The sequence below is a fragment of the Sesamum indicum genome, linkage group LG5, assembly GCF_026168435.1.
Source record: "Sesamum indicum cultivar Baizhima isolate 11 linkage group LG5, ASM2616843v1, whole genome shotgun sequence".
NCBI lineage: Eukaryota > Viridiplantae > Streptophyta > Magnoliopsida > Lamiales > Pedaliaceae > Sesamum > Sesamum indicum.
In genome coordinates, this window is record NC_142661.1 from 10,837,427 (window position 1) to 10,865,303 (window position 27,877).

At 32.5% G+C, this 27,877-nt stretch overlaps 1 long non-coding RNA gene and 1 pseudogene across 2 annotated transcripts; both read left to right on the plus strand.

Annotated features, from left to right (window-relative positions):
• The first annotated feature begins 4,428 nt into the window (after nt 1-4,428).
• Nucleotides 4,429-27,316, plus strand: LOC105162379 (ubiquitin C-terminal hydrolase 12-like; annotated as a pseudogene). The gene is made up of 18 exons (XR_016065454.1): nt 4,429-4,719; nt 4,907-4,969; nt 5,454-5,598; nt 6,206-6,470; nt 6,573-6,782; nt 6,873-6,981; nt 7,053-7,171; nt 7,812-7,910; nt 8,572-8,680; nt 14,472-14,548; nt 15,316-15,394; nt 15,473-15,616; nt 23,942-24,023; nt 24,126-24,245; nt 25,319-25,437; nt 26,001-26,075; nt 26,172-26,259; nt 26,979-27,316. The product of XR_016065454.1 is annotated as a ubiquitin C-terminal hydrolase 12-like (transcript).
• LOC148788112 (uncharacterized) lies at nt 10,198-14,167 on the plus strand. The gene is made up of 4 exons (XR_016065455.1): nt 10,198-10,279; nt 11,552-12,278; nt 13,074-13,141; nt 13,944-14,167. It is a non-coding gene; the product is annotated as an uncharacterized LOC148788112 (long non-coding RNA).
• Nucleotides 27,317-27,877: the final 561 nt, after the last annotated feature.

Below are 27,877 nucleotides of genomic sequence, written 5' to 3' on the forward strand. Positions count from 1 at the left end.
TTTCTTCACCTAATTCAGTATTCTTGCTAATTTATAATATTTCAACTCTAGTAGAAGAGACTAATTATATTATTAAATATTTTTTATTTCTTCGTTTAATTTTTCTACTTCTATCTTTAGATCTTCTAGAGTAGAGGGATTATTTTAATAGTATGCTTTTCATTGAGCAACTTATTGACTTCAGTATTTGTATACAATTCAAAAGGTTGATTAATAATTTTATCATAAGCTGGGTTGGACTTAGATGTTGAGGCTTTACCATTATTGTCAATTTTACTAATTAGGACAATTTTATGCTCAGTTTGGGATGGAAATGAAACCATCCAATAGACCAAAATTTCTAAAAATAGAACTTCCGAAATAAAGAAAAGAGGTATAAAACGAAAAAATTATGAAAAGAAATAAATAACGAGAAAGACTTAGCTCAAAAACTGAATGGAAAGCTAAAAATAGTACCACAAAGAAAATAAGGAGATGTTATATCTGTGGAGAAACAGACCACCTTGCAAATAGATGTAGAAATAAAAAAGCAAGGAGTATTATATTTTTCCCCCTCAACGGCCTTTCAAAATCAATTCAAATGAAATAGAAATAAATTTTAAAGCATTTTCTAAATTAATTGAAGATGGCACTCTAATAGTTACAATAACATAAAATGGTGTTTGTGACTTGTGTGTGAATGTTTTATAAATCGGATGAGGCGGCAGGTGATGACCGACCCAGTAATTCTCATCCTTTTTTAATTTATTTTTGTTTTATTCAAACTTTTTAAAAGATTTTCATTATATCCTAGTTAATTTTCTTTGTTATAACAATTTTCCCCCAATATATTTCAATTTCAACCTATAATTTACTTGTAATTAAATTTAAATTTTCTTCATAATTACAAATTAAGTTCTCAATTATGACAAAATATTATGGACATCACATTGTCTAGGTTTAATGCCATCGGCAAAGGGATATAACTTGAAGGCTTAGGAGGACAGACCTCTGAAGAAGTAGGACTCTCTTCTAGTTGAAAGCTCTTGATTAGGATACACTCACGTAGATTTCTCCAATCAACAAGATAAGGATGCCAAGGATGCTTATCTAATGGCAAGCGCATCCTCGACCTCTCAGAGACCAGACTCCCTCGCCAACTGGAGACTTCGCCTATAAAATTAGATTCAAACCACTCATGCAAGAGATGGCTTTCCACGTATTCACAAGTCATTTTTATCATACAAATTAATTCTTATTCATGACTTCTCATCACAATTCATAATTTCGTGCTCATATTATCTCTTTTCAGTTCTTGTTTTTGCAAATCTCAATCCTTAACTTGCAGAAAATTCGGCCGACTAAGGAGCTCAAGTCTATCGAAGATTTGACTCGTACATTTTTTTTGGCATGTATCAATATCTTTTTGAGTTTCACAATTATTTTTTGGAAAATAAAATTTAAAAATATATATTTATCAACTTTGTTGCGAGCAAAAATTGCTCGTTTGGGTATATATGTTCAATTTGAGATATTTGGCTTTGATTTTTCACAAGTCTTAAGATGGGGTCCTGCAAAAAAATACATTAACACTCTGATACTCAAGTCAGTAAGTAGTATAGAAAATTAAAATTGACTAACATAAGTGTAAGGTAGAACGATAATCAAGCATAAGAATGATTAGAATATGAATGCTCTATGTGCATAAATATAACTGAAATGGTTGATTTATGAAAACCCTTGCGCTAATCAAACAAGATTTGATTGTCACACAAGGCTGTTTTGTACAGTTTTATTTTGGATTGGAAAGTTTAAAATTCTTATTTTGTTGTCAAATATTTTGAAGCGTTATGTTTTCCTCATTTATTTCATTTGGTTTTGAACATTTTGGCAAATGAGTTATCCATTATCAACATGTCATCCTCCCATCTAGTAAGAGATAGAGATCGCTTACAGGTTGATTATTCACTCATTCCACTTACCATATCTTGCAGATGAGGTGTATAAGACTTGTGAGGAGGAGCTATACTAGGGTTGGTAGCTAATCAAGGGATGCAAGTGGCATCTATTAATAAGTTTTGTAGACAATTTTATTCATTGAAATTACTTCTACTTTTGTTTAGTTGTTAGGACTTGGTGCTAGATTTTAGATTTTAAGATTTGTGGTTTTCCGCTGCAAATATGTATTGATATTTTATTGCTTAGGTGTTATTCTGTTGAGTTTGGATCTATGGTTCGTAGTGGGCGCTTCATGGTACTAAGGCTATGGGCTTGATGGTATGGCCATGTCATGAGCCTTGATTCGTGGCGTGACAATGCGAGTTCTGATTAACATGGTATCTTGTTTGGAAAATTTTTCACATTTATTGTGATGGATAATATTATAATTTCATTCTCTAGTTGGTGACAATTATTTTTTTTTTCTTTTGTGTGTGATGGCGTGGTGGGGAGGGGGGAGGCTGAGAAGGAATTTTTGAAAAAGAGAGAAAAATGTATAACACATTGTTGCTTTAAAGTATGTGATGAGTTGACATGTACTTGTCAATAGAATAGGAAAATGTGAAGAGCAATTCAAATAGGAGGTGAGTCATGATTGATGTGTTGTCTTGCTTGAAAAGTCCTTACATTTATTATGAGCAATTTTGTTTTTTTTTTTTTTTTTCAGGAGAGAGGCTTTCACAAGTATCTTAGAAAAAGATGGAAAAAAAAAAGATATTATACATTGTTGTCATAAATATTCGAATGGATGCTTACTTTTCATAAAACAAAAAGTGGACTATGTGAAATAACAATTTAAGTAGGAGGTGAGTCATGATGTGGTGTCATATTATTCACAATACTAAATTTATTACAAGAGATTGTATTAATTTTATTTTATAATTGGTGGCAATTTATTTCTTTTATTTTCTTGGGGAAAGAGCACTTAAAGTAGGAGGTGAATAATAACAGTGTGGCATCTTATTTAAAAAACTATTTATATTTGTTACCAAGGTAGGATCGTATTAATTATAATTTATAATCATGACAACTTTTTTCCCTTTCTTGTGGGTACGGGGATAAATTTTAGAAAATGGAGAGGGAGAACAAATGGATGATATATTATTACCCTAAAATATTTGAACAGATGCATGCCTACCAAGAAAGTAGGAGAATGGAAATAACCATTAACTAGAATGTGAACGAAGCTTAATGTACGTAGCATCTTCTTTAAAAAATCTTCATATTTGTTACTAGGGATTATGCTATAATTTCATTATCTGGTAGGTGTTAATTTCTTTGTTTCTTTCTTCTTCCCAGTCGGTTTGTAGGTTTCTGTTGAATTGTTGTTTTCAATGAAAAAGGGTGGGATGTGCACAAAGAATCATTTAATTAAGTGTTACTCGGTGTATGAGAATCTTTTCATTGTTCCTATCCAATGTGCCTACTAGAATTCAGTGATAATGATTAAAAAAATATTGGCCAAGAATACGGATGTATTAAGTATTTGCATTTCTTGCATTGCCGATATAAATTCATAATAAGATTGCATTTGATAATTCTAATTAATGAATTTTCATTTCTAATTTCGTATGCAAATATGAAAATGGAAAATTGAAAGAAGAATGACAACAATAAAATAAAATTAAATATAACCATTTTGAATTGACTATAGTTTTTCCTTCTAGATTATTAAAAGAACATCTTCAAATACCTATAATTGGTTGTTATTATTATTCATATCTATCTTCTCGAGAATGATAAGATTTTTACTTGAAATGGTCTAATTTACTTTGATTATTTTTGTGAATCATGTTCATAAATAAAAAGAAACGTTCATTATTCGTAACTAAGACCGCAACAATATTAAGAGAGTTAGTTGATGCAACAGTAGAGTTGGAGAATATATTGCCTCAGATGCGTCTTTCTCCACCTACTCTTTTATGAATCTTTTTATGGCTATAGTTAGGACTTTATGAGTTGGGTGGCATTGACGAATTCTGCTAAAGTCAAAACTGTGGCATTCTCACAATCTCACAAATGTAAAATTTTAATTATATTTAGAAAGAAATATTTAATAAAATAATTAATTTTATTAAAAAAAACAAGTATGTAATGAAATCATTTTGCCGCTAGAGAAAAAGAGCCTTTGTAATTGATATAAACAAATAAAAATAAAATCACTATATCTATAAAATAATAATCAATTATTTAACGCACGTCAATTAAACATACAAAAGATATTTTCACCCATCACAATTCAAGAATTTTCTTTTTCTCATTTAAAAAAAAATGACTAATTTTATAAACAATACAAAATCTAGGGGAGGCAATAATAATTTGGGTAGAATGATGGGGTGCCATATGAAAGTTTGGTGAATTTGTACAATATTTTTATTGTAATAAATTCCTCCTAATCTGAGTCAAGATTTTGTCTTTTCATACCTCCTTTCCGTTTCCCATGAAATTGTCAAAAAACCTTGAAAATCCAAGTTGGCCAAACTCCCCAGCATAAGCACAATCCTTCTCCATCCAAACCCTCTATCTATTTTTTCTGCGCACAGGCAACGAGCTCCATTAAATTCACTTCATTTTAGTTAAATTCAATACAAAACTGCACTTGCATTCTTCTCAGTGCCTCTGACGCCTTCTTCACCAAGCCAGAATGAGGTGCTTGTAGACCTCCTTCTCCATTAGAAAACAAGTTGTGATTTCTTTATTCGTTTGGAAGCACGAAGGACATGGTCATCATGTGTTTCTTTTGTGGGTCGCTAATCTTACCCACGCGTGTTTTTTTTATCATGTGTTGCTAATCAAGAGTTATGGAATCTTATTTCTATTGTCTAGATTCTAGTTTTCTTTTTTCCATTTTTAATTTTTAGTTCCGTGAGGTGTTGAATTAGTTTCATGTGAGAAGGTTTTGATTTGTGATTTTTGTTTTTAATTGCAGCAAGAGGACATGAATATTTTTGTCTGGAAGTGATGGAATCTGAACTGCCTATATCCATGGAAGGTAAATTAATAAAGAGTAGTTTATATGTTTTGTGCATGCATGTGCATATTTTTCGGCACTCGCATATGAAGTTTTTGTTTTGTTTCTTGAGTTTTGTATCTTATTTTGTTGTTTATTTCTTGATTTTTGCTATTCTTCTTTCGATGAGCATAAGAAAGTTCAATAACATAGGTTTTGTCTGGGTGCATGAATTTTTTGTGTAAATTTATAAACCAAAAATATTCTTGTTGATTTTTACTTTGGAAAACATCTTTTTTAAAATCATGTAGTTAATGAAACAATAAGTGAAAAAATGTTGTTTTAATGTTAAAATCGTACATGTAATTCAGTATTTAATGAAACAATAAGTGGGAGCAAATACTATTTTAATATTAAAACCTTACTTATTATGCATTATTTAATGAAACAATTAATGTGAGCAAATATTATTTCAATGTTAAAACCTTCCTTATAATTCAGTGTTTAATGAAACTTTTTTTTATAGTACATGGAGGAACAAGTAATTCCATGGAAAATCAACCAGTGGAGGATGCTCAATCGGTTAAGATTACTTGGAGGATTAAAGACTTTTCAAAGTTGAGTATGATGAAACTGTATTGCAGCACATATGAACTTGGTGATGTTACATGGTAATTTTCTATCTGATATATGAATTGAGACATTAATATATAGTTGATGGTTTACAACTTTCGACACTTGTAGTAGTATTAGAAATTAATATTTTGCTTTATACATGTTTGGAGGCTGCTCATTTTTTCGGGGGGGAACAATGTTGATTTTCTATCCATGTATATGGGATTTATTAACTCAGCTAATTTACCATATGGTTGGAGCAGATATGCACACTTCACTTTGACTGTTGTTAATCAATTTCATAGCAGCAATTCAATTAGAAAATGTACTCAAGTACAATTGTAATGTCTAAATGCTTCCATTAATTTGCATCATAGTGATTTTGCTATTGATTATATGGGCTTTAATCTCATCTTTACCCTCATTGATGCAATGCTGAATGTCTAATCATGAGAATTTTCCTTTTATATGTATAGATGAAATTAAGCTTATATGTTGAGCAAGTAAACTTTATATGTATACTAAGATTTTGTTTCATTTTTGTGGATCTCATAGTATATGTATAATTCTCTAACACGCATTTGTTCTTCCTTCTTCATGTTTCTCCTTTGGATGCTCATTTCATTTTATGTGCTCATCTGCACTTACTTTTTGACCATGCAGAAACAAAACACCAACTTAATGCTAGGGAAAGTGATTGGGATTTCACATTCTTTATGCCACTTAACGACCATTATGATACAAGCCGAGGTTTTATAGTCAATGACATCTGTGTTATTGAAGCTAAGATTGATGTCTACAAAGCTACGGACCAATATTTACATAATTCAAAAAGGGAAAGTACTTATGTTGGACTTAAAACCAAGGAGCCACCTGTTATATGAACTCACTTCTCCAGATGTTGTTCCATATTCCCTATTTCAGAAAGGTTAAGGATGTCATTCCAAGGAGTATCTGGTTGTATATCATGATTTGTTTTCATGTATGGAAGTTTCTTAGGGAATTGATGATATCTTTGATTCTTATTCAGGTTGTATACCACATGACAACAAATGTTAATGATGAGCCATCGACAAGTATACCTATGGCCCTACAAAGCTTATTTTACAAGCTTCAACACAATGAAAGCAGTGTTGCAACAAAAGATTTCTTTGGGTGGGGATACACATGATGCTTTCCTGCAACATGATGTACACGAACTCAACAGAGTCCTATGTGAGAAGCTTGAAGAAAAATGAAGGTCCACTAGAAATAGAATACTACTACTGTCAGTTTGATTAAAAACTTTTGAATTCTTCTTAACTAACTGTTATCCTCTTACCATTATTAGAGAACTGTTGTGGAAGGTGCTATACAATACTTATTTGAAGGGCACCACAAGAACTACCTTGAATGCATCAATATTGATTACAAGTCTAGTAGACAGGAGTCATTCTATGGTACTTGTAGTTAATCTATTTAGCCCTTAGGCTTTAAATTCATTTTATAAATTTTCGTGTCCTCTATGCAGTAGATCTTCAGCTTGATGTCAAGGGATGTCATGATGTCTATGCTTCGTTTGATAAGTATATTGCAATTGAACATCTCGATGGTGATAACAGATATCATGCTGGGCAATATGGTTTGCAGGTGAGTAGGCTAACTTAATTTACTTGTTAGTTTAGTTAAATATATAGAGGTAAGTAATTATAATGAGCTCTCCTAAAGTTTTACAAAATTAAAATTACCCCCTTGTTATTTGAAAATTTATGAATACCACATGATTTTAACGTCCACCAAATAATTAACATATTTCGTTAGACCTCATTAGATTTCCACCAATTTTTTTATGGTGCTTAGATCAAAAATACTCTTATGGACTATGAAATCTTTTATTTATTTAAAAATATTGAAACTTTTTTCATAAGATTGAAGGGCAAGAAGAACATTTACTTATTTTATTATTTGTCAAAAGGAAAAAAAGAGTAGATATTTTTCCAGCCTCTATCCAAGGTTTACATAAATTCATCAAACATCAGGGATATTAGTAATTTTTCAAACAATAATGGTATTCATAATTATGAAAAACCTTAAGAGGTCATTGCAATTTATCCTAAATATAATGATCATTTTAACCTTTTCTCTCACTAGCATATTGATGTTTGAGTGTCAGTTACATGATTCTTTTGTCAGGAGGACATGCTTGTTTTTCTTTAGACTTTTATTCCTTAGCATATTATCTGAGTCTTGTCAAAGGACCACCTTAAGATTGATGATTTTCTTATTTCAGGATGCTAAGAAAGCGGCCTTGTTTACTGACTTCCCACCAGTGCTCCAGCTTCACTTAAAACAGTTTGAATACGAGTTTGTTCGGGATGGTATGGTAAAGGTTAGTAGTTAAACTTCTCTTCCAACTTAAGAAATGCATGATTTGCAAATTTTTGTTATCGTACTATACTGGTGAATAAAATATAAAGATTAGAGCAAAAAGTGTACAAATTGGCTAAGTCTTACCTCTTTCTGTGTGCAGCATAGGAAGATTGGTTAGACAATAGCTTAGTTCTTGTTCTATAACATATATTACTATCAAGATTGCAAGTTAGACAAGTTTTCTCTTACTAGAAGCAAATTCAATAACAAATAGCCTTCTTATGATAGTCAAATTTATTGCTTGGGTATGTCCTACCAAGACTAATGACTAACATCCCATAGCCTAAATTGAAATTTTGGTCTTCATGTTAGAGGATGGCAGTTCTACGACACCAAAATATGGAAGTGGTAGTTTAGTGACATTAACTATTATTATTTGTGCAATTGTAGGGCTTTAGCAATTAGAGTCCCCAAATTTGGTCGAAATATGCTAAGGGGATGTCTTTCTGGGTTTTCAAAAAGGGGATTTGTCTGTCTAAATAAAATAAAATAAATTATGTGCCATAAAGGAAGTTCTGGCTACCTATTGAAGCTTTGACTAATTGGTACATTAATAATCATATCCAAGTTGGGTTTCTTGTAATATGAATGATTTTTTATTTGATGTTGATGACATGTAGATAAATGACCGCTATGAGTTTCCCCTTGAACTTGATCTGGATAGAGATAATGGAAGATACTTCTCACCTGAGGCTAATAGCAGAGTGCGCAACCTCTATACACTTCACAGGTTAGTAAATAGATGTTTCCACCACCCCATTTTAATTTGTTCGGCAAGTAGAAGTTTTTTTTTTTTTTTTGGTTTTGGCTTTAACACCTGCAATATCTGTATGGAAAAATCCTTTCTTTATACTTCATTTAACTTAAATGCAATTTTATTCCTTTATCTTTTGCATTATGATGGTTTAGTCATTTATTTTTCCGGTGTAGCAAATATGTCATGTAAACTTGTAAATTTTTTCAATTCTGGTCCTTCAATCACCGGAGTTTGTAAATGTTGCTGGAGAAAAACATATTCCTCACACATGCTTCTTCTTTAATTTGGACTTTGGCTCCCATTGGTATGGACCAAAATTTTTAAAAAATTAAAAGCGATAGGACCTATTTTGCAAGTGTGACGCCCCAAAAAATATAATATATAATTGGGGGATCAATTGATAAATCTTTATAAAATTTAGTTAATTGGTAAATAAATTATGTTCCATAATTGGAATATAATAAAACTTGAACGGGTTAAATTGGAGCTCGTTATAATATTTGAGAATAAATTATATTAATTAAGTAATTAGGATGGCCGTAATGGGTATTTGAGAAAAGTTAAATTAATAAATAAAATAATAATATTATATATATATGTAATGATATATATATTAGTAAAATATATATATACATACATATATATATAAAGGAAAGAGAAGGAAAAAACAAAAAGGAAAGGAAAGGATTTTGGGGGTGGGCCCTCACCCACCGCCCCACCCCCCACATAAATAAATAAATATATATATATATATATATATATATGTATGTTGAATAATTGCAATGTTACCAAATTGCAATTTCCTGTTTCTGCTTCATCAACCGCGCGGAGGAGGTAAGATTTTTAATTTTAATTCCTATTAATTTATATAATTATATTATTCAATTAGTCCATTTATTAAATGTTGATTATATTGAGTGATCTACCATTTAACCGGAATATTTTATGATTTTGGCTATTTAAAATAGTGTCGAATTAAATATTAAATTGGATATAAAAATGATATCATTGGTTAATTAGATTATTAAATTTACTAGATTTAAATATTATTATAGCCAATTTACACAATTCCATCGGAATGATTAGCCAAATATGTAATTTTATGTATTATTACTTAATTAAATTGTATAGCAATGATAAATTGACAGAAAAATCATAGAAATATTTCGGAAGTTATATTTTAGAAATATTATGTTATTAAAGAGGAAGAATGTGGTTTTAATGATAATTTAATTTAAGGATGTTATTAAAAATGATAGTTATAAATGTATAAGGGGTTTCGTTAAATAAATTCCTATGAATCACTTGATAAATTATAAATATTTTTATGAAGCCTATAGTGTCTAGTTATTGAGAAGAACTAGAACGAAGATTTATATTTCTATAGAAATGGAGTATTAAAGAATTATTGGAAATCGTACGAATAATATTTACTATTATATTTAAAAGAAGTTACGATATTCTCGATATATTAACTGTATGTGGTTTAATAACTCATTATAAGATACGGGGGTAAAGTGAAAAGACAGAACCACTACTTATTGAATAGATAAAGGCGTTGTAAGGTCGAGGTAAGTAAATAATAAGTATTATCTATATATGTATCTTTATTTGTCATTTTACTGTTATCTGAATTTGTGGTTTATGCTAACATGGATTTATCTAAAAGTATATGAGTGATGGATGATTTGATTTGATTGATGGTATTGTGTACGTGGAATGAGAAAATACTTTGAAATATTATGTTTGTTGTTTGATGTCTTGTGGATGTCTGAAAATGAGAATATATGGATATACTGTTTTACGTTACTAGTTGCTTACAAGAATGGTGATATGTGAAAATGAGGGAGTGGTGGAAATTGAATATATATTGTGACGTGAATAGCCCTTGACGTGTTGAAAAACCTATAAGGCGAAATGAAATGAAAAGAGCTTTGATGCGATATGAGAAAGAAATGAAATGAAAAGAGCTTTGATGCGATATGAGAAAGATGTGATGTGAAAAGAGCTATGATGCGAAATAAAAGAGCATTGAAAGAGCTATGATGCGAATTGAAAGAGCTATGATGCGAAATGAGATTGATGAGCCAGCTGTCAAGGGGATTCACTTGAATTTATATAACAGTGAGATTGAGTTGATGGGAAAAACACAGTATCACCTTCTGGTAAGCAAACCAGGAAAAATGGAGTTTGGTTGATTGTCTTATTATGAGATAGTCATGTGGTGTAATAAAGCTGATTATGTTGGAATTAAATTGATTGTATTCCATTCGTGTTGCTTGTTTATCTTGCTTGGGCTGTGTTTTATATGCATATATAGATAGGTTTGGTTATTTACTTACTGAGTGGCAGACTCATCCCTCTGCTGATATTTTCTTTCAAGAATAGGCTTTGAGGTGTCTGACTGTTGAAGAGTAGGTCTACGCGCTATACTCAGGCAGGTCGGGCCAGTATGCAATTTTCTCCTCTTTGTCAGTTAGAGTACAATCATATTTTGTCTGTACAGAGAGAACATAAGCGTACGGATTACTTGTGACGAATCACTTTGTGGTGTGTGATATGTATATATTTATATATAATGTTGTGGGTTGATAATACCTATTATGACGTATTGAGATTACGTATGCAAATTGATTAGATGGTTATGTGCAAATGTATATATATGAACACAGGGATTACTATAAGTATGACGTTTAGGGTGGATATAGCTCTTGTAGCAAAGGGGGTGCTACATTAGGTGGTATCAGAACAGGGATTAGATTTCATAGGGATAGTAGATGAAATGTAATATTGTACGTGAGGTATATACTAGGAATCTACTCACATGTGCGTATTTTATATAGGATGGAAGCGTCAAGAGAAAACGGTGCTGGCCCAACTGAGTCATTAGAATCTGTGCAGGGTCATGATTCAGGATCAGAACATCAGGAGTTAGAATCCCAAAATAGAATTGCCTCACAACCAGAAATGAACCCCTTTATACAACAATTTGTTGAAATGATGCAGAGATCATGAGACAAAAATACCCATATTTATTCCCTGAGCCGATAAATTAGTCAAATTTCGAGGACGAAATTTTTATTAGGAGGAGAGAATTGTGACGCCCCAAAAATTATAATTATAATTGGGGGATCAATTGGTAAATCTTTATGAAATTTAGTTAATTGGTAAATAAATTATGTTCCATAATTGGAATATAATAAAACTTGAACGGGTTAAATTGTAGCTCGTTATAATATTTGAGAATAAATTATATTAATTAAGAAATTAGGAAGGATGTAATGGGTATTTTGAGAAAAGTTAAATTAATAAATAAAATAATAATATTATATATATGTAATGATATATACATAGTAAAATATATATATATACATACATATATATATATAAAGGAAAGAGAAGGAAAAAAAAAGGAAAGCAAAGAATTTTTGGGATGGGCCCTCACCCACCGCCCCACCCCCCACATAAATATATATATATATATATATATATATATATATGTATGTTGAATAATTGCAATGTTACCAAATTGCAATTTCCTGTTTCTGCTTCATCAACCGCGCGGAGGAGGTAAGGTTTTTAATTTTAATTCCTATTAATTTATATAATTATATTATTCAATTAGTCCATTTATTAAATGTTGATTATATTGAGTGATCTACCATTTAATCTGAATATTTTATGATTTTGGCTATTTAAAATAGTGTCGAATTAAATATTAAATCGGATATAAAAATAATATCGTTGGTTAATTAGATTATTAAATTTGTTAGATTTAAATATTATTATAGCCAATTTACACAATTCCATCGGAATGATTAGCCAAATATGTAATTCTATGTATTATTACTTAATTAAATTGTATAGCAATGATAAATTGACAGAAAACTTATAGAAATATTTCGGAAGTTATATTTTAGAAATATTATGTTATTAAAGAGGAAGAATGAGGTTTTAATGATAATTTAATTTAAGGATGTTATTAAAAACGATAGTTATAAATGTATAAGGGGTTTCGTTAAATAAATTCCTATGAATCACTTGATAAATTATAAATATTTTTATGAAGCCTATAGTGTCTAGTTATTGAGAAGAACTAGAACGAAGATTTATATTTCGATACAAGTGGAGTATTAAAGAATTATTGGAAATCGTATGAATAATCACTTGATAAATTATAAATATTTTTATGAAGCCTATAGTGTCTAGTTATTGAGAAGAACTAGAATGAAGATTTATATTTCGATACAAGTGGAGTATTAAAGAATTATTGGAAATCGTATGAATAATATTTAATATTATATTTAAAAGAAGTTACTATATTCTCGATATATTAATTGTATGTGGTTTAATAACTCATTATAGGATACGGGGGTAAAGTGAAAAGACCGAACCACTACCTATTGAATAGATAAAGGCGTTGTAAGGTCGAGGTAAGTAAATAATAAATATTATCTATATATGTATCTTTATTTGTGATTTTACTGTTATCTGAATTTGTGGTTCATGCTGACATGGATTTATCTAAAAGTATATGAGTGATGGATGATTTGATTTGATTCATGGTATTGTGTACGTGGAATGAGAAAATACGTTGAAATATTATGTTTGTTGTTTGATGTATTGTGGATGTCTGAAAATGAGAATATATGGATATACTGTTTTACGTTACTAGTTGCTTACAAGAATGGTGATATGTGAAAATGAGGGAGTGGTGGAAATTGAATATATATTGTGACGTGAATAGCCCTTGACGTGTTGAAAAGCCTATAAGGCGAAATGAAATGAAAAGAGCTTTGATGCAATATGAGAAAGAAATGAAATAAAAAGAGCTTTGATGCGATATGAAAAAGATGTGATGTGAAAAGAGCTATGATGCAAAATAAAAGAGCTATGATGCGAATTGAAAGAGCTATGATGCGAAATGAGATTGATGAGCTGGCTGTCAAGGGGATTCACTTGAATTTATATAAACAGTGAGATTGAGTTGATGGGAAAAACAACAATATCACCTTCTGGTAAGCAAACTAGGAAAAATGGAGTTTGGTTGATTGTCTTATTATGAGATAGTCATGTGGTGTAATAAAGCTGATTATGTTGGAATTAAATTGATTGTATTCCATGCGTGTTGCTTGTTTATCTTGTTTGGGTTGTGTTTAATATGCATATATAGATAGGGCTAGTTATTTACTTATTGAGTGGTAGGCTTATCCCTCTGCTGACATTTTCTTTTAGGAATAGGCTTTGAGGTGTCTGACTGTTGAAGAGTAGGTCTACGCGCTATACTCCAGGTGGGTCGGGCCAGTATGCAGTTTTCTCCTATTTATCAGTTAGAGAACAATCACATTTTGTCTGTACAGAGAGAACATAAGCGTACGGATTACTTATGATGAATCACTTTGTGGTGTGTGATATGTATATTTATATATAATGTTGTGGGTTGATAATACCTATTATGACGTATTGAGATTACATATGCAAATTGATTAGATGGTTATGTCCAAATGTTTATATATGAACACAGGGATTACTATAAGTATGACGTTTAGGGTAGATATAGCTCTTGTAGCGAAGGGGGTACTACAACAAGTCTAGGAAGATAAAGAACTAAAATGCCAATATAGGACAAAAATTTTGTTCCAACAAAAATTGATCATTGGGATTATTTTCTTATTGAAATTGCAATATCTCTAAATTTTCTTATTCTTCACACTTGAAAAACTTTAGGTTACATTTTCATTCTAACTATTTTCATTCTTTGCTGTGTTTTGGTCCATAGTGTTTGGTGTCACTGCGGACACTATTATGCTTTCATAAGGCCAACTCTATCCAAACCAGTGGTATTGAGTAAGTTATGGAGTTTCATCCATAAAAAATTGCATATCTATATTTGTAAATGTTCTTTAGCTTTGTATTGTCTGAGAAGCTTAAACTTAACTAGCTTCATTTGACACACTATGTTTTCATTAGGCCATTAACTAATGCTTTTTAGGAAAAATTGATTTCACGTCCTACATGTTAGCCTCTTTGCGATTTTGGTACACTATTAATTTTTTTAATGAAATTTAATAGAATTAAGGCTTGGCATGCAACTTGCAAACTTTTTGGAGTTATGGAATGCAATATGGTGATTTCGAAAACAATGGGATCAAATATTGCCAAAGACTAACTTGTGAGACGTAAGGAAACATTGCATTTTTGTTCCCATATGTAAGGGCCTTTCTCACTTTAGTCCCACTTATTACGATTTTCTCACATTATATCTAATAAGTTAAAAAAATTTCTCATTTTTAATCCTTAAGTACATCTTTCGTCCAATAATTAATGGAACCCTCATAATCCCCCTTAAAAACCTTCTAACAGCTCCATTAATTATTGGACGAAAAAGTATGATGAGGACTAAAACTGAGAAAATTTTGAACTCATGGGATGCAATGTAAGAGAATCACAACAAATAGGACTATTTGGAAAAGGCCCAAACATATGGGACCAAAAATGCTATTTTCTCGAGACGTAATAAATGCAAGTTTTCCGCTTTTGGCAATCGTTTACATGTAGATCTCTTGTTGCAAACTACCTAAAGAAAATCATTCTGAATGGTTTCAAGCATAAATTTGATGATGAACGAGTGACAAAAGAAGACATAATAAAGTGCTTTAGACGAGCTTTATGGAGGTGAAGAAGAAGTAAGTTTTCCTTTCATTTTTCCTGCTTTTGTTAAAACTAGTTGATACTTTCTTACCTTTTCATTTATGTCTTGACAGCATGTAATGACGACAAATCCAGATAATGCCCCCCTCAAGTTTACGAGACAGTCTAATGCCAATATGCTGGTGTACATACATGAAAGTGACAAGGATAAAATACTGTGCGACATTGATGACAGAGATATTTCACAACATCTTAAGGTTTGATGAAAAATTAGCTCAAGTCATTTTTGCTTTTATAAAAGAAACTTAGGGGTGTTTGGCTAAGTTTAATTGAAACATCTTATGCTTCTAGATCTTATAAGATATTTTAAGATTTTTATTTTAAAAATAATTTCTTAAATTATTTGGATAAATATGATGCTTGAGATTGTATGACATAATAAGCTTTTGGATTAATTATATTTTGTCATCCGTACTATGACTGTTTTTACACATTGAAATCTAATTTTTTTTTATGTCAACTTACCATCTTAACTTTACAAAATTTTACAGTTTGCCATTTATAACTATTTTTCAAACCAAGTTTTTTATCGAAAAAATATCACATGCAGTACGCATGTGATGTTTAAAGGTTATGTGATATGATATTTTTCACATATGCACAACATGCAATGTTCTTCCAGCAATAAAAGGAAGATCATATATGGAAAAGTACTAATTTCGCAAAGTTGATATGGTAAGTTGACACAAAAAACTTTCTATAGGGAAGTGTAAAAATGGGGATAGTTCGGATAGCAAAACATAATTTACCCTAAGCTTTTTATACTATAATAATAACAAGAAAATTCATCAAACTCTTAGAATTTAAAATCAGGGAAAAAGATTAATTTGGTCCAATAAGTTTTCCCACGTTCAATTTTAGTCCATTATGTTTACCATTTACCAACAAAGTAAAGTAACTTGTAGAATCACTTAAATTAGGATCACGGATGGATTTTTGGACACTTTACCCTCGTGCAAATTTTAAAAGGGTTGTTTTAGTCCATTTACACTAAAATTCTAAATTTTCATCGATGCTCGCCAAAATGGTATTAGAGCCTAGGTTTATTGAAAAAATATATAATTATATTACATTTTGATATTATTTATCCACTAATGGAGGAGACTCTTCGAGAGAAAATGGACCCGAACGAAAGTTTGAGTTACTCTGAAAATAGGGAATATTTTCCAAATTCTGGAAATACAAAGAAGAGAATTTCTTATGAAAATTCTTGACAAGTGTTATAACGATCCCAAGAGAATTGATCCAAAACTTCTCACGCCAGAAGAAGAACGAGAGTAGCTGAGAAATTTCGAGGTTTGACAAGTACTACTAGGAAATGCACTAAGGTGTCTACACTCCACTGAAGTCCATGGTAGAATCCCAGCCAAGAGAAGTGGAACGGGAATATTCCTACATAATTTCAGTACTAAAAATTATGATTGATTGAAAAGAACTCGAGCTGGATACATCAAAGATCACCTAAGATCTGAGGAAGATACAACAGACGGTTTAAGACTATGGACATAGGTTAATCCATATACCTATGAAAATAGAATCTTTGAGCCAAACGGTGGACGAAGTCCTTAAGATCCTTCCCGATCTACACAAGGGCCTTACAGATCTGAGGGCAGAAATTACAGATCTGAAAAGAAACCAAATGGAGAACCCTGAGACATCAAGATCCGGACAGAGCGAATCAAGACTCCCTTGGAACAGTACCTCTTCTACACCAGAAGGGAGAGGCCACGGAGATTCCAAAGCCTAAGTCCAAAAAAGATCTAATTATCGCATATATCAGATCTATAAAATAATGGAGCTAACAAGATCGGATCGACAAGAAAAACTTCATAAAACTTGTCGAATTAAGCTTGGAGGGATCTGTGAAGATCGAATGGGATAATACCCCAAAAGATACCGAGGCCAGCATCCTTGCCAGAGATCAAAAGGCGCAATAGCAGACCGACTAGGAAGGCTTATCAAGATACACTTCATCGGAGATGGATACTTCGAAAGAAGTACAGCAAAAAAGGCTAGAGAATATGCCCAGACTCTTTTTAGCCTTGAACTAAGAAGTATTTGCGCAGTAGATGAATATATCTATTGGTTCCACAAGTATTTCTTCCAAAGTGGAGTAGCAATAGAAGTAGCAGCTCCAATGTTCTTTGCAAAGATATGCAGTCCATGGAGAAAAATGTTGATCTAATCATACAAAGTAGACAACTAGATTCAATGGCGCGAAAAATGTCTTTCCTTAAAGATAAACTGAAGGATTGGTGTTATCAAGCATCCATCCAGAAGAACATGAAAAGGCTGAGAGGTAAAATCAAACAAACTCCTCTCTATTGTGATAACAATTATTTTCCAACTATTATAGGAGAATTAAGTGAGCCGAGAAAAAGGAGGAAGCAAAACAGTGACTCCCACCCCAAGAGTTCGAGAAGAACCTTTTCCGGACGGAGATCATGGTGGTCCAAGTCCAAAGCCAGAACATATAAATCTAGATAGAGAACAGGACTAACAAGGGTTTCATCCCAAGGATCTAGACGAACAAATGCAAGATCCACAGGAAGAACCCCTACAAGAAGAACTTTCAGACGGGCCCATACCCAAGCCAATGAAAGTTTCAAAAACTGCAATTGCTGGACTTGTGGAGCAAAAGGACATATATCTCCCGATTGCCCATAGAAAAGTGGTGAATTGAGAAAATTTGAAGCCACGGATGATATCCTAGATGCAGTTTACTATGGCGATTTGGTACCCTTCTACCAATTCGAAGACCTTCCTTCAGACGCAAGCGTCTATGAGGAAGAAATAGAGATTGATTTGGATGGATCTTCAACCGAGTCAGAATAATTACAACGAGGGAGATAGGCTTCAAACTTCCGAAAGCCTATCATGACTCTTTGCCAGAATGACGGTGTCAAGCAAAATCATGGAAAAAATCATGTAACAAGATTCCAACCTCAGCCCATACGATGGATTTAGGATTGGAGGAATCGGGAAAGTCCTGAACCAGATAGGACTTAACCAAAGGAAGCATCACATAATCTACAAAGTAAGTTCAGGTGAGTTTGCTATACCTATGGAACTTACTGGTAATGTGATGGAGATGCAATTAATTCCTAAAAATGAAATTCTTGAAGAATTAAGTAAGCTTAGAGAAGAAGTGGCTGTTACTATGAAATGGATCCACATAGAGACTATTGAAGTAGTAATAAAAGCGACTTTTAAGGATGGAATTGATTCAGAATTACATTTATCGATAATGGATAGAAAAATCAATAACTTAAGAGATGATTGTCTCGGAATAATGATAGGAGTATGCAGGAAAATTGATGTTTGACATTGATCCTAGGAATGCATACAACCTAGCAGATCAAGATTTCAATAGAGTTTTAACCCTTCATCAGGATTTTAAAAGAAAAGATCTAATGAAAGAAGGTACCAGACCATATTCTATAACTTATAGAATAGCTTATGCCCTTTCTAATACGCATCATTGAGATTTGTTTCTTAGGAAAGAGTATATTGAGGTTCCTAGAATTTTAAGGAATTCGCCAAGGTAATGACACTAGATCCTATTAGGATACCCAGAATAGGTGGTGTTGATATCATCATAAAAGATCACCCTCTTTTAGATAGAACACTTAACTCTAGAATTGAGTTTATAATCGAATGCCCTTTTCAGAAGATAGGATTGCAGGCTATAAAGGAAAGGAGAATGAGTTATTAAAAGCTTTAACTCCTCAAGAGATTAGGGTAGATAACGTAAAACTTAGATGCCCTAAAGGATGGAAAAAAATACAAGTTATATTTGACATCACTAGGAGAGAGAAATTTTTCCCTTGTGATGACTTATATCCAGCAACCTGTTGTTGGAAAATATGAAGGCATGTTAGAAACAACAGGCCATGAAATTTTAGTTGCAGGTATTACAGGACGAGAAAATGGGAGTATGACTTTGGGGTTAAGTTTCCTCGAAGATCATAAACCATGGGGAAGAAAAGGTAACAAAATGAAATTCAGTTTTGATGGTGCTACCATAAGGATTGAATGACGAGTTCCTTTTCTATATACATATCTGTTGGTATGTTGTATGATTAATATAAGATAAAGTATTTTGCAGCTTATATTAATTCAGGATCAGGAATTTGCATGGCAAAACCTGGAGTTTTCCCTAAGGAAGTAAGGAAAACCTTACCCATTATTACAAGAAGGGATTTTTTACAAAAAATCTTGATACTCAATAAGAGAATACGAGAAGCCAAGATCATGATTGGAGGAGCATTTGGATCACCCTGGTTTAGGGTAAAAACACCTCCTATTTACTTTCATGATACAGGTGCCGATATCTTGCTAGGCAACAATTTCATTGAAACATTTGCAAAATATATGCAAGATAATCAAACAAATCTGTTAATCTTTACTACTAATTGTAGTAATGAGATACAGGTGTTGCAAAGAGAAAAGGCATTTAACAGGATAATGCCAATAAATTTTTGCAGCACACGTGGTGATTTTGATGAAAGATTAAGTCATCCAAAATGCAGGATTAGAGAAAATTTGGTAAGGTCCTTTTGTCTTTCAGGCAACAAGGACTCATAGACAGCGATAGCTTCTATAAGGAATCCGAGGAGGAAATTATGAACCTTAAAGAAGCACTAATGGAAATGAAATCGCTAGATATCAGCGAAGAAAGCAAGTTTTCTCTTGAGAATGTGAAGAGGCTCATCCAGAGGAACTTCAGTGAAAACCCTCTAGCATGGTGGGATAGGAACAAGATCGAAACTACTCTGAAGGTCAAAGATGAATGCAAGTATGAGTATGTTCGATACAAATCTATTCAAATGAACATGGAGGATAAGAAGGATATGCAGACGATAATCAAAGAGCATATTAGTCTTGGACTCATTGAACCTGGAGTCTCTAACAGTAGCTCTGAATTTCTGGTAAGAAACCATGGTGAGATTAAGAGAGGTAAACCCAGGTTGGTTATTAACTATCAAGAAATTAATAAAATATTATAGTTTATAATTTATAAATTCGAATGCAAATATGGTTTTTATCAGATTAGGATGGAGAGTGAATCAAAGTAATTACTGTATTGTCCACACCATAGGGATAATATATCTGGAATGTGCTTCCAATGGGTTTAGCTAATGCATCCCAGATATTTTAAAGAAAGATGGATAATCTTTTTAAAGATTATTTTGAATTCATGTTTGTCTATATTGATGATATATTGGTTGCATCTAAAAATATGAAAGAACATATCAAACATCTTGAAATATTTTCTGATGCATGTCATAAAGAAGGTTTAGTACTTTCTGAAAAGAAAGCCACTATAGCTATCAATAAAATTGAATTTATAGGAATTCTTATTGATGAAACAAGGATTGAGTTACAGGACCATATTGTGGAGAAAATCCGCAATTTTCCAGACGTACACAAAGACAAGAAGCATTTGCAGAGCTTCTTGGGAGTTGTTAATTTTGCAGGTATCTTCATTAAGGATCTTAAAAAATATAGAAGGGATTTCTTACCACTCTTGAAAAAAATAGAAAGTTCAAAGTGAAAATGGGAAGAAATCCACACAAAAAGGGTTCGTGAGCTGAAACAGGTTTACAGTAACCTGCCAAAACTTGCTATACCATAGGACGAGGATGAATTGGTGGTCTATACAGATGGACAAAAATGCTCATAAGGAAGACAACTATAGGTGAAGAACCTTGTAGATACACAGGAGGGTTGTTCTCAAAACAACAAGCCATAGTTTGACATATTAACGGAAAAGAATTCTTTGCGGTTTGGAAGGCTTTTAAGAAATGGCCTTTATTTTTACTTGCTAACAAAATTATTTTAAAAGTTGATAATACTAATGTCAAGGCTTTCTTAAAAAATAAATTAGAATAAAAAATGGAGAAAGCTCGAATTATCATATGGCAAACTGAATGCCAATATTATTGTTATAATATTCATTATAAAATCTCATAAAAATATTCTTGCAGATTTGTTGACGAGTGATGGAGGCATCTGAAGCAAAATCCATCATATTGAGACTCAGGCATCTCGGGAGGAGCTTGACAGAAAGTTCGGATAGCTAGCGGTTAATGCCCAAGTTGCCGGACAAATCCAAAGAGCTGATCTAGACATTGTCCAGGTCGTGACAAGGAGTTCCTTACTAGCATTGACATCGCTATGGAATGACTTACGAGAACCAATTTTGAAGGCATCACCTTCGGGGATGACTCACGATTGAGGGAGCATAACCCTAAAAATGCCTTTAGAATGCAAGGCTCTAGACCTGTAGCGTCGGATTCAAATACCGATTGCACGAGGCCAACATCAGACTCTGGTAAAATGGCAAGAATTGAGTTACAGGAAGTGCAAACTCCTGTTGGTTCAAGTCAACCCATCACCTCCGGGGTTAAGGAGGGAGAGATTAGCCTTAGGCCAATGATAGGCACCTCTAAGGATAATACTAACGAATTGATATCTTCTTTTGCTTGGCGGGAATATCAACGAATGTAGGAAAAATTAATTTCTCGCAAAGGAGTGAACCCAGGCAAGACCATTATCGAAACATCTAGAAAATATAACAGAATCTGGATGTTAAAAAGGTCGAAACCAGAAGATGTCCAAGAATGATATGATTTTGGGGCTCTTGCTTCAGTTTATACTTTGTCACCTAGTTTTCCAAAAATCTCAAAACTTTCGAAGTGGATAAGTGGGGCGGTCTTTGATTCATGATAAAACAATCCCCACTTAAAGAGAGGTGACAATTCTGGAGATAAAGTTCGTAGCAATAGCTCCAAAAACCGTAGGAAAGGGGTCTCATCCAGCATACCATTTTATGAAGCTGCAAGGACCAGATATGGTAGCTTTCAACAAAATCAAAGCTGCCTCAAGAGAAGCTCCCTTGGTATCAGCCATTAGTGAAGACAGTATCTCTACCAAGAGAGCTTGGGGATTATGGGTCTGTCTCACAGAGATGGACAAAGTCAAGTATCCATTTAAAACTTTCTCAAACAAAGTGAATAGATTATTTCTGTTAAATTCCATGACAGGGAAAAGCACCGATTTCGCAGAAAGCTTATTTGAAAAGAAGAAGATGTTAATCTGGGAAAATAAGCTGTCAACGAACGAAGCAACAAGGATGAAGACGTGCAACATGTTGCATGTTAGGCAGTGGCATAATCATTTGTGCCCTTGCTGTGAAAAACAACTATTCGGGACAAAAATTCAAGTCACACAAAACAAACCTGAACCAAACCAGGACATGGGAAAAAGAAAAATTTTTACAAAAAGAAGTAAAAGTTATAAAAGTAAGGATAAGACTGTCGACAGAAAAAGACAAAGGCCAACAGTCAGCAAAGTAGGAAGCCAACTGAAAATTATGGACCGACAAACCATTACAATCAATAGCTGGAAATCACTAGGAGATGACGAATGCAATGATGTCATCACAAAACAAGTTTGGAGTCCGCATTTGAAGTCCGCGGACGCCAATAAATAAAGATAAAATGAAGCAGAAGGGGATTATCATAAGAACTTCTCCTACTCTTCAAAGCATTAGAGTTCTGAGTCTTTTCAATCTTTTGTAATATTTTAGTTTTTTAGTCTATAGGGGTTTCCCCAACAAGTCAAGTCCTACACCATGAGAGGCTAAATAGTTGTCTCCTCCAACGGAGGAATAATATCCATATAATATTCTCTATATTTTTTTCAATAAGAGTTAGGCCTCTATTCAACCTATTAGTCCAATATTCTATTAAGTCCCTATATTGGAACCCTTTTACGCTCTAAGGTAGGAAACGAAATAGCTCTGTGTTGTTTTGTTACTGAAGGAGTCAAGTTCCTGTGAACCATCTGTTGCAGTAGTGTTGTTGGAAGAAGTCTATAAAATCAAGGATGGAATACCCAAAAACAGAGCGGTCAAAGTAAGGTATGAATTATTGGGGTCTTAATTTATTTCGAAAGCATGTTGGGCCGTTTTAAGAGCATGAAAATGGATTATCTAGCTATTTCCTTTGAAAGGGTATAAAGATCATAAAATAGGCTGATGGATCAGATTTACGCGAATTTGAAAGATAGTATACTAAAATTAATATTGTCAAAGTTAGTGTACCAAAATTGAATCGAGACAAAGTTAATGTACTAAAGTTTTCTTTTTCCCTTTAAAATTATACAAAATGATAACTTTGTTTTGGGGGGATGTAAATTATATGAAGTTGAAAACTGAAATACTATCAAAATTATGAGTGTGTTTTTGTTTTTTTGGACATTATTTGAAGAACTTATAAGATATTTTAAAAACAAGATAGGTGAAATTAACCTTTTCTTAAAGAACTTATAAGATCCAAAACATCTACTTAGGATCTCATGAGCTCTTAAAAAAAAATTACTAAATGGTTCTCAAGAGCTTATAGGGTTCTAAACATCTTATAAAATGTTTCGATGATGTGCTTATAAGCTTAGCCAAACACGCTGTTATTCTTTTTCTATATATTTCGCATTAGTAAAATTTTTTGTTCGTGTAGGAGAGGTTGAAGAGGGAGCAAAAAAAGAAAGAACTAGAGAAGAAAAAATAAAGCAGAAGCTGATATGTACATGATTGTAATGGTAAATTATATTGACGGTTCTTCTACATAGTAACAGTTTTACTATTTCATTGTCTCCATTTTAAGCAAACTTTTAATTAAACAATGATGGTGATGTCTTTAGGTTGTGACTAATGAAGATTTCGCAAGGAAGATTGGAAAGGATATATGTTTTGATTTAGCGGATCATGCCAAAGTTAGAAGTTTTTGTGTTCAGAAACTTAAACCATTTCACACTTTTAAGGTATATAAGTATTTCCAATTGATTGAAGTTAGGTTCTCATAATCTTAACAGTTGTTGTGTCCTTTTAGACAGATTGAATTTTCTATTACAATTCATGTTGTAGTTTTTATTCCATAACATACATACACACCTTAATATAAAGATTATGTGATTAATTTCATCTAAGGATGAATTTTATACAAATGTCGTGTATACTTGAATGTAATAGAATTTGTAAGTAACAACTACACTAGAAAATTTAATCTCCCTCTATGTTAGAGAAGAACCAATAACAAAAATCAACCTTATTAGTTCACTAAGCTATCAATTGGAACTTTTCTTATTGTAAAATCTGCTTGTTTATGTATGTAATTGTATTTTCTTCCCTCTGCACATGATTAGCTTGTGTCCAATATCATTTACTCTTATAGGAATACACTTTTGTTCTTCTTGTGAAGTATATTCTTTTTTAGTAATTTTAACCATTTAACATTTTAGTTGTTGTTGTTGTTACTTGTATTGTGTCGGGAAAATAGCATGTTTTGTCCAGTAAGGTAGTAATTTTAACCATTTAGCATTCTACTATTCCTTAAATATCCATAATGTAATTAAAGTTGTAGTTCTTCTGACTCTTTTTTCACTTGTACTATGCTGGGAAAATAATATTTTTCTTAATTTAGGTCTCCTTTTTTTCCCATTGGTTATGGAATTCTCACCTTTGTCCCTGTAACTTATGAAAAGCAACGCTCTTGGTCTCATTACATCTTTCTGTTAGATATTTTAATGAAAACACGTGGTCGTTGGGACTTTACACTTTTGGTCCCTTGGTTACATGACTCTCACTTTAGTCTGAACTTAAAAATACAGCACTTTTGTTCCCATGCACTTAACTATCACATATTTTTTTTCGTTAATTATCTAATGAAAAGATGTCATGAGACTTAAGTGCTAAGTTTTGAAAGTTAGCGACCAAAAGTGATAGTCCCATAACCAATGGGACCAAAAGTGGACGGCTTTATTTTATGGGAAGAAAAATGTTATTTTCCCATACTTGTACTATGTTCGTATTAGCTAAAATTGAAGATGATTGACAGGAATTGCCAGAGAATTTCTTGCACCGGTGTATTTCCAGCGTTTCTGGCTATGGGGAAAGTGCCAAAATAAAACTCATCGTCCTAATCAACCATTAACACTCCTAGAGGAGTCCTACACCGTAAACATCTCATGCTTTTTAATTATATTTTTTTATCACTTTTGCCACATCATTATGTGTTTTTCCTGGTCGTGTTCACGATGGATTTTCTACTCCTATTGCATCTTCTATTTAGTTTCACATATATATTTTGACGTGTATAAAATCTTTCCTTATATAAAATTAATAACATAATCTTTATACACATAATATGTATATGTGAAACAAAGTAGAAGATGCAACAAGAATTATAATAGAAAATGTAGTTTGAGTCGTGTTGGGTAATATATAGCATTTGCTTCTTGTTTTCTATTCTCTTTTGGTTAATTGTAAGGATATGAGTTCGACAAAATTTTAAGATTCAAGCTCAAGTTCGGGCTCCACATAACTTGGAAAGGAAAAACTAAGTTCGAACTCAAGGTTATTTATTAAGAAAAAATTAAAATTTTGATTGGGAAGATAACTTTAAAACATTAATGTATTTAAGAATATTTATTAAACATATTACACAAACAAAAGAAAGATTTACCTTATGATTGTATGATTGGTGGTCGCCCTCATTTCAGATTGTTATATCATTGTAGGTCGGCTATTTAAAGAGGTTATCAAGTACGAATCCCAATGAGTTGCAGTTGTTTTAAGAAGTAGAGCGTGCACAGGTAATTCGTGATAATTCCAAATGTCTGCAGTAAATGAGATTTGAAGGCCTTTTCTTTACATCATTGGTCTCATTAAATTTCTATACTATGATTAAGGATTTGCTCGTCGGCCCTCTCCTTGATAAGAAAGTGATGACATTTTACTATTTCTTAAGCTTTATGAGCCTGAGAAAGGGGAGTTAAGGTATTTTTCTTGTTCCCTTGTTTCCCATGAGGTTCTATGTGGAGTAAATATCTATAGAAAGGATAGACACGAGTAATTTCCTGAAAAGTAAAGATAAAAGAGTGGTATTGGCCTTTAATCTACTCTCATTTCATACCAGATATGCTGGAAGACTTTTTGTCAAGAGCTATGACAAGCCATCAAATATTCTAGAGAAGTTAAATCAACTTGCAGGCTATGCTCCTGATGAAGAGATAGAACTTCCAATATTTCTAAATCCTTGTAACAATCCTAATAGATTGTTGTTAGCTGCAACTTAAAATGAACCCACATGCAACTGTTTCATTAAATGGAGCTATTATTGCATCTGTCAAATGTCATGGAGATGAACATAACTCATGTTAGATGCAATTTCTTTACAAGGACTTAAAGATTGCTATGCATATGGAATATAATGCACATATTCATTTTAAATGGTGAAGATATCTTTCATAAAATGCACATATACAGTTTAAATGTTGAAGATATCTTTCATAAAATGCCCAAATATATTTTAAATGGTGAAGATATCTTGTGTTTTTTGCTTCTCAGGAGATAAAGTTCGAGCCCACAGTCATGTGTTCGTACATTGACATGGGACTTACATTTACATCTAACCAGTTATATGAAAATCACATGCACAAGTATCTTGTCAGGACAAAGATTGTATTTTCATAACTTTCCGATTTCTTTTATTGCAGCTAGAGGATGGGGACATTGCCTGGTATCAAAAGTCATTGCCTGCTCAAACAAGGAAGCTATTTCGTTGCCCGTATATTCCATCTTTCCTTGAATACCAGCATAGCCTTCAAGTACATTTTCATAAATATTGTGTTGATATTAATTAGTAATATTTATTTGTATGCATTAGCATCTTAGGTAGAATCACTATATTGTAGTTACAAGATATATGTTTCACATGTCATATTTTCATTCTTATGTTGATGTGTGGCTGGATTGTGGGAATATCTTTTCCTAAAGTATCAAACATAATCCATATTGGTCTAACTTGGACCTTTTCGACATATAGTTCATTTTGGTAGCTCATTAATGTTTTTTGAAATTGCCTCTTTCAAACAACGACCAGTTCTTCATATTTGAGCTTTTCTTTAATGTAAATACATCACTTAGAAGATGTCCAATCCTCTTCTACTGTTCCCCCTGGTGGCTTGTTTTGTAGGAATATTTTAAATATGTTGGGTGTTTCCTAGTTATTCTCTAACCTTGAACCAAAAAATCTTTTGAAGGAGGTTTCATTTGATGAGACTGAAAACCATGTACAAATTTCAACTTTCTGCAATTTTTTGGTTATTCGAATTTAGAGAAACATGAAACCTCTCGTACTTTCCTCCCTCCGTACCTAGACATGGATGAGCATGCAAGTTAAGCTGTCTTCTTTCTAAACCTTCCTCCCTCCAAACCTAAATATAGGAGAGCATGCACATCATGCTCACTACTTTTTTAGTTTCCTCCCTCCTGGGTTAGACGCGAATGAGCATGTGCGTCACACTTACTTGTTTTTTAATTTCCACCATCTAGACCTAGATGCAGATTACCATGCAAGACAAGCTCACTTTTTCTCACCTTCCTCCCCCTGAAC